General features: G+C 34.7%; 1 protein-coding gene across 3 annotated transcripts in view; it reads left to right on the forward strand.

Annotated features, from left to right (window-relative positions):
• foxj3 (forkhead box J3) overlaps nucleotides 1-4,876 on the forward strand; it is a 99,751-nt gene extending 94,875 nt beyond the window's left edge. For all 3 annotated transcript variants that reach the window (XM_051122017.1, XM_051122018.1, XM_051122019.1), the window contains one exon: nucleotides 1-4,876. This exon is cut by the window's left edge and continues 835 nt beyond it. The gene's annotated coding sequence lies outside the window, so the exon portion shown is untranslated.
• The last annotated feature ends 2,194 nt before the right edge of the window (nucleotides 4,877-7,070 follow it).

A 7,070-nucleotide genomic window follows, 5' to 3' on the forward strand; every position in this document is an offset into this window, starting at 1 on the left:
TTTGCTGTCTCAAGTGTGTCATGTTTTTTGTCACTAATAGTTTTAGGCGAGTCTGAACGTGTGTGTCGGAAAAAGATATCGATCCAGACCTCACTCTTCCCCTCATCGCTTTGCGTTTGCATGTACAATCCTCATCCTGTTGGCCATCAAGGTGTAGTCTCCCGATCGGACTGCATCGCTTTTAAGTTCATTTAAAGCCCTCAGGACCTGCCGCTGAAAGTTTCAAGCGCCGTTTAGGAGCGATCGCTCAAACCAGAGGTTTGTGGGATAACAAAGAGCCCGGTTCATGTTGTGAAATCAGCCTCTTTACAGAGAAGGAGATGAAAATCACATCACGGCACATTTGCTTAATGGTCCACAATAAAAGAACCCTCTTTATTTTAACCCCAGGACCAACACATGAAATCGCTTGCTCTTTGCTGCACTGACAAGGACTTTTTGCAGAGAGCCTACCTTCAGTTTAGCTTCTGAATGCTGGGTGTAGCGTAATGATGAGTGAAGGGAGATGACTCAAATATTTAGATACACTAATAGCCTTATTTTGGAGGAATGTTAACTGCTGCGTTTGAATTTCTGCTACTAGGAAGTGGTGCAAAGTTTAAACTCACCCATTCAGACTAGATGGCAACTTTCACTATAATTAGCATACTACAGTCTATAAGGAGTTTAGTTGAAAGCGCCTGCTAACTTTACAAACCACAGTGTCGTTTTATTCTATCAGCGATGTGTTTGTGCAATATGATTCATTTAGGGCTATCAGTGATTACAATCATCTCTTTTGAAGAGCACAAAACTAATGCACAAGATCTGGACTAAAATAGCAGAACCCAAATTAGAAATAGGTCCAGGCTTTTGAACTTTAGCAGGGTATTTCTTGGTGAGAATCAAGCTGCACTTAGATTAGACCAAATTGTAGAGTGCAGTTCTGGTTTAGAAAGCCATAAAATGTGGTTGGAAAGGGAAGGAGTGGATCTGTTTCTCAAAGCTTGAACGTTTACGCACACCTTGGTGGTTTTCTGTCATCTTTATGGGCTTTTTTGTTTTTCGTCAAAGTGTAAGTGCTAAAAGACTTTGAAAAGTGATCTTATGACAATCATATTTTAATTTTAATTTTTTTTTTTTTTTTTTAGTATTTCAGTATTATTAACTTTCAAAGTATTTACACTAGTCACTGACATTGGCCTTTGATCCCTAAAGTCCGTAATGTCATGAACCCTACCTTTAACAGTTTGTCTTGTCCTTCATAAAAACACATTTAAACCTCAAAGAATCAAGGGAAAAAATGGTTTACATAAAGAATATTTTTAGGACCATTAAAATTTATCATGGCAAATAAATCTCCCTTCCAAAGTTCTCATTAATGTAATCTGTTCAGACATTTTGCTTTATTTGTCTATTTTAATTCCCATTACTCTCAGCAATGATTCATTAGTCATTTTCCCATTACTGTAATGCAGTATTTTTGTTATTAATGAAATCAGCGAAAAATCATAAAATGTAGCTCAAAGGCAGTATAATAAATACTGATTAAAAAAAACACTTTGTTTAGCTTTTTTTCCCCTTGCATTACTAGTAATGACGTTTTTACAGTTTTTTCTATAAAATAAAACAAAACACTTGAATAAAAAGTTGTTTTTTTTTTTGTTTTGTTTTTTTGTTTGTTTTTTGTCTTTTTATTTTGGGGTTAAATATGACAGGTTTTGAGTAGGGCTGCAAAACAATTAATTGCGATTAATCGCATCCAAACTAAAAGTTTGCATACTTTTACATCATAAATGTTTGCGTGTGTTTATATATGGGTCATTGGTGTATAAAGATTTTCGACATGCCAATTTTTAAAAATACAAAAAATATATATATATATGTGTTGTAATTCTTCAAACATTAAGAATGTTGTGTACACATAAATTCATATTAAAATTTAAAATTGAGTTACTTAAAATTAAGCTATTCATCTCAATGAATTGGCCATAGCCTTAAAAAATGTCATGTGGTGCGACCATGATTTATATTAAAATTAATTAATTTCCTTAAATGTTCTTAGTAATTAAAGTGTTTAGAAACAAAATGTTTGCATTTAATTAGAAAATTTTGTAAATATGATCACAATTTTTTTGTTTTAGAATTTCAAAGTTGCCTTCAGTTAGCAGACTTATTTTTCCTGTAAATTGCATAAAACTGATAAAAAAAATGTTTTAAAAATGCCATTAATTTAAGCATGCTGTAGCAGTGATTCATATTTCAACCACAGAAATTAGTTATTTTATTTTTATTTTAATACAGTTATTCTTATTTCTGAGCGGTCGCTCCAAATGACGCAAAGCCCTTAAATCATTACAAACCTATTTAAAGAGACGTGTGAAAAGTGCAGCACATGGCAATATCTGCAGGTATTTCTTTAGCCCCAGTTATTTCTGAACTTTGCCCAATCTTGGCTGCTCAATTGACCCTTCGCTGAGAATTTAATTAACAGACGATTGGTGGACTTGAACTTGAAAAATAGTGTGTATTGACATCTTTTCACTGGTGAAACGAGATATCTTCTGATGTTCATTCATGTTTATTTCATGCTATAACTAGTAAAGATAAAGAGATGATCGGTTCACGTGCCGCTTGAACTGAGACGCTACAGCGATCCTTCAGGACACATTAAAGAGAAACAAAACAGTATTTTTTGTTTTGTTTTTTGATGATTCCATGGGTCATTGGCAAATTGCTAGATGAGGCAAAGTCCTATCTTTGAATGGATTTCAACATAAAAATCTCAAAATGGTAGTTTCTTGATGGTCGCACTACATGATATTTCATAAAATGGAAATCATCTGACAAAGTTTGTTTGTAAATTATGATGGAACTATAAATATAAATCTTTGCAGTTTTATACAGGATTACAAAACAATCTGAAAAAATTAGGGCAGTTTTTTCCAACACAGCAGTTATGGCCAGACGGTCGCACCACATGATATTTTGACACGTTGAATAACAGAAAAATTACAAATAACTACATTTTTTTGAAAAGTTAAAAGTGAGTCCACACATATATATGGCATCTTTATAATTCATTTAAACCATTTTTTAACTGAAAAAATACAATTGGACAGAAAATGTAGGTGTCACGTCATTGACCCATATACATAATAAATATACACTACACACACATGTAGCATGTGAACACAAATGTTTATTTAGGATGCGATTAATCATTTGAGAGATTCAATCTAAAACGATTTTAATGGTAAAGAAACCCATGTTCATGACATTTCAACCTGATTCTTCACTGTCCACCATCACGTGTAGTTTGTTACATATCCATCTGTCAGTCATCAGATTGTCTGACGTTAATGGTGTTTAAATTGGCAAAACCATATTACTGAAGCCTAACTTAACCGAGAAATCCAACTCAATTGGCAGTGATGCTGAATTTGTGAGTCTGCTCACATTGCTTGGTTCTGCAAGGAAGGCAAACGAGGACAGAACTGTTATCCACTTTACCCGAGACAGACTGTTCAGCGTCTGTGTTTTTAGTTTGACTGCGACGCTGTGCACGTTGTTCTTAAGCTAAGCTTCATTGCCCAAATCTGCTTTGGCTCCCTGCATCCTTTTCTTCGTCGTTTCTCTCCATCTCATGTTTTTGTTTGGATACTGTTGAAGTGTTCACGAGCCTCATTCACCTAGTCGCAGTGTTTTGTCATGCAAGGAGCTTTGAGAGCTTTTATCTGGCCATTTGTGCACTTTGAAAAGAGTTCAGAAGCACAAGCGCTCACGTCGGTCATTAACTCAAGCATTGATCCACCCTCAGTGTGACTGTGGTGTTCACCCTCGATCATGGTTTGTCTGGATGTCGACCACAAGAGGAGCGTCGGTTTTCGGTTGGAAATCTTTCGTACGTATTGCCAATTTGTTCGTGGTAGTGATGTGTTTGGATCTCTTGTTTGCCAAAGAGAGCGAGTTTAATTTAGCAACATTTAAGGCAGCAGGTAACTGGCGTCCTTCCCAGGTTGAAGGGTAATGTAAGTCTGAAGGTTCGGAGCGTCAAGGGAGCGCAAGAGAATACGAGCTGGACAGGTGATGAGTTCTCTCTCTCTCTCTTTCTCTCTCTTCCTCTTTTTCTGAAAAAAGAAAAAGGAAAAACATAGCTCCTTTGATTTTGTGTTTGTGTCGTGTGAAAGTTTTAACTGTTAAGACAACTCAGTTTTCGTAAAACAAAAGAAAAAAAAGAACTAAAAACAAGTGGGGATGCATCTGCCAGAGAGATTACTGTAATCAAGGAAGATTTGAGAAGCCTTGTTACATTTACGGGAGAAAACTGCCAACAAGTTCTGGTATTTGGAGCCTATTTTATTCATTGTTGGTGTGTTGTTGTGCTTATTGTAAATATGTGTCTTTTCGATTGTCCTTTTTTCCTCTGGGGTGGTGAGGGATCAAGGCAAGGGCTCGGGTTCACCTGCGAAAGAAAAGAGGGAGATGAATACAGAGTATTTTGTTATTGTCCAATCCAAGGGTGACACAGTATGTATATATCTATATTGTATATATGTGATGAAAATGCGTTGGCTTTTTGTGTGACACTACCTTTTACCTGTACTATGGTTCAACATTCAGTGTTTCAGTGTTTATATTCTATTTTAATCTTTGTTTTCTGTTTGATTTTGTCCTGGTCATTACTTGTATTTGTTGTTTCCTTTATTTTCCCCTTTTCGTCCTTTTTGTTATTGCACGGTTTATTACTTTTGCTGTCCAATAAGATGACACCGCTTCTCTTTGTATTGGTTTTAGTGCTGTAAAATAACTCTGAAGTGTCATTAGGATTGTCAATACCACCCCTTCCCCCGATATGCATGAATGGCACTTAAAGAAATAAAATATGTTAACTTCACTGTGGAATCTTTGCTGCTTTGTCATGTTTATTTCATTCGCGTATTTTTGCAGAAACTGAAGCACTTGCACGGAATGCTCCAAAAATCGTCTAAATTTCATTCGATGAAACTGATATTATCCTGTCAATCGGGTTTGTTCCTGATCCTGAATATCATTTTTAGGGGTTCAGGTTCAATTGTTACAATGGCCAAGGATCAGCAATCTCCACTCTGTAAAAAAACAAAAACCACAATTTGCTGCCTTAATTTTAAGTTCAGTCAACTCAAATAAGTTTAGTCAACTTGAAAATACGTTGTACTAAGTGACAACTTAGATATTTGTGTTTGTTAAACTTAAAAGCTGGGTAAGTAACCCAGCTGCCTTAAAATTTTAAGTTGAATCAACTCAGATATCTAAGTTGTCACTTAGTACAATTTAACATTTCAAGTTAAATTTAAACTTTTTTTTTTGGTTGACTGAACTTAAAATTTTAAGGCAGCCGGGTAACAAATTATTTTAGGTTGACTCAACAAATAGTTTTTTTTTTACAGTGCACGTAAAAGTGATCATGCAGACCAAACTGAAAGTCATAGAGACTTGAAACTTGGAGAGATGGTAGTACTTGCACCATCTACAGCGTCACCAAAGCTCGCCCCAATCGGCCTGACAATCAAAAGTACGAAATCGCTCTTATGTTGTTGGAATCCTTGTCTCACGCCGGACAAAACGCACAGATTCAATTGGAATGTTTAAATATTAGTCTAGTCCTAGTTTTTTTCACCAGACTGGAACCAAACCAGTGCAGACAGATTCTCTGGAGAGTGAATATTAGTAATTTAGGGCGATTAATCGAATACAAAAGTTTAAGTTTGTCTAATATATGTGTGTGTACTGTGTGGAATTATTATGAATATATAAATACAAACACATTTATGTATATATTTAAGAAATATTTACAAGTATATGTATTTATTATAAGTTTTATATAATTTATAAATAAAAATCTTTTGTACATAAAAAGCATATTTCTTTTATAATATATATAAATTTGTGTATTTATATATACATAATAATTACACACAGTACATGCACATTTATTAGGCAAACTAAAACTTTTATTTTGTATACGATTAATCGTGATTAATCGTTTGACAGCCCTACGAATAATTATCAAAAAAGTCACAATTGCGAGATAAAGTAGCAATTCTGAGAAAAAAAAGTCAGAATTCTGAGACATAAACTCACAATTCCAAGGAAAAAATGTCAAAATTGCGTGATAGTCACAATTGCGAGATATCAACTCAGAATTCTGACAAATGAAGTCAGAATTGCATGATATAAACTCGCAATTGCGAGAGATAATGAGAAAGTCGTAATTCTGAGAAATAAAGTCAGAATTGAGAGATACAAACTCACAATTCTGACTTTTTTTTTTTCTCAGAATTGCTACTTTATGTCTTGCAATTGTCACTTTTTATTCTCAGAATTGCAAGCTTATATCTCGCAATTGTGACACTTTTACTCAGAATTGCGACTTTCTATCTCGCATTTTTAACTTTTTTTCTCAGAATTACGAGTTTATGTCTCACAATTCTGACTTTTTCTCAGAATTGCAACTATATCTCACAATTGTGACTATAACCTGCGTTTATATCACATTTCTGAGAATAAAAGTCAGAATTGCGAACTTGTATCACACAATTCTAAGAAAAAAGTCAGCATTATGAGATGTAAATTCGCAATTGCGAGAAAAAAGTTTTGATTACAAGATTTGAAGTCGCAATATTTTTTTATGCAGTGGTGCAAACAGGCTTCCATTGAAAACACACTTATTTGGTGACACTGTTGATTTTGTGGTCTAAAAACAAAATGACAAATCCTTTTTTGAGCAAATCCTGTGCAGCGCTACCGACAACTTCTGTAACCCGTAACAAACACATACGTTGATGGGCGTGCACTTGCTTTGGTTGATGCATGTACGCACTCATCCTGAACAAGTGGATACATAGAATTCCACCCTTTATGATGTCATACAGGGGTATACTCAAAAAAAAAAAAAAAAAAAAAAAACTTTACGAAACATATACAAGCCCTGAAGGAGTGTATTTGGCACAGAAATACTCTGTCATACGTCCAACTTGTGTTTTGAAACTTTGGCTTTAACATGGTTTAACATGAACCCTTTTGGTCATGTTTAGCATTTAGAATCCAAC

The sequence above is a fragment of the Labeo rohita genome, chromosome 11 (assembly GCF_022985175.1).
Source record: "Labeo rohita strain BAU-BD-2019 chromosome 11, IGBB_LRoh.1.0, whole genome shotgun sequence".
Lineage (NCBI taxonomy): Eukaryota > Metazoa > Chordata > Actinopteri > Cypriniformes > Cyprinidae > Labeo > Labeo rohita.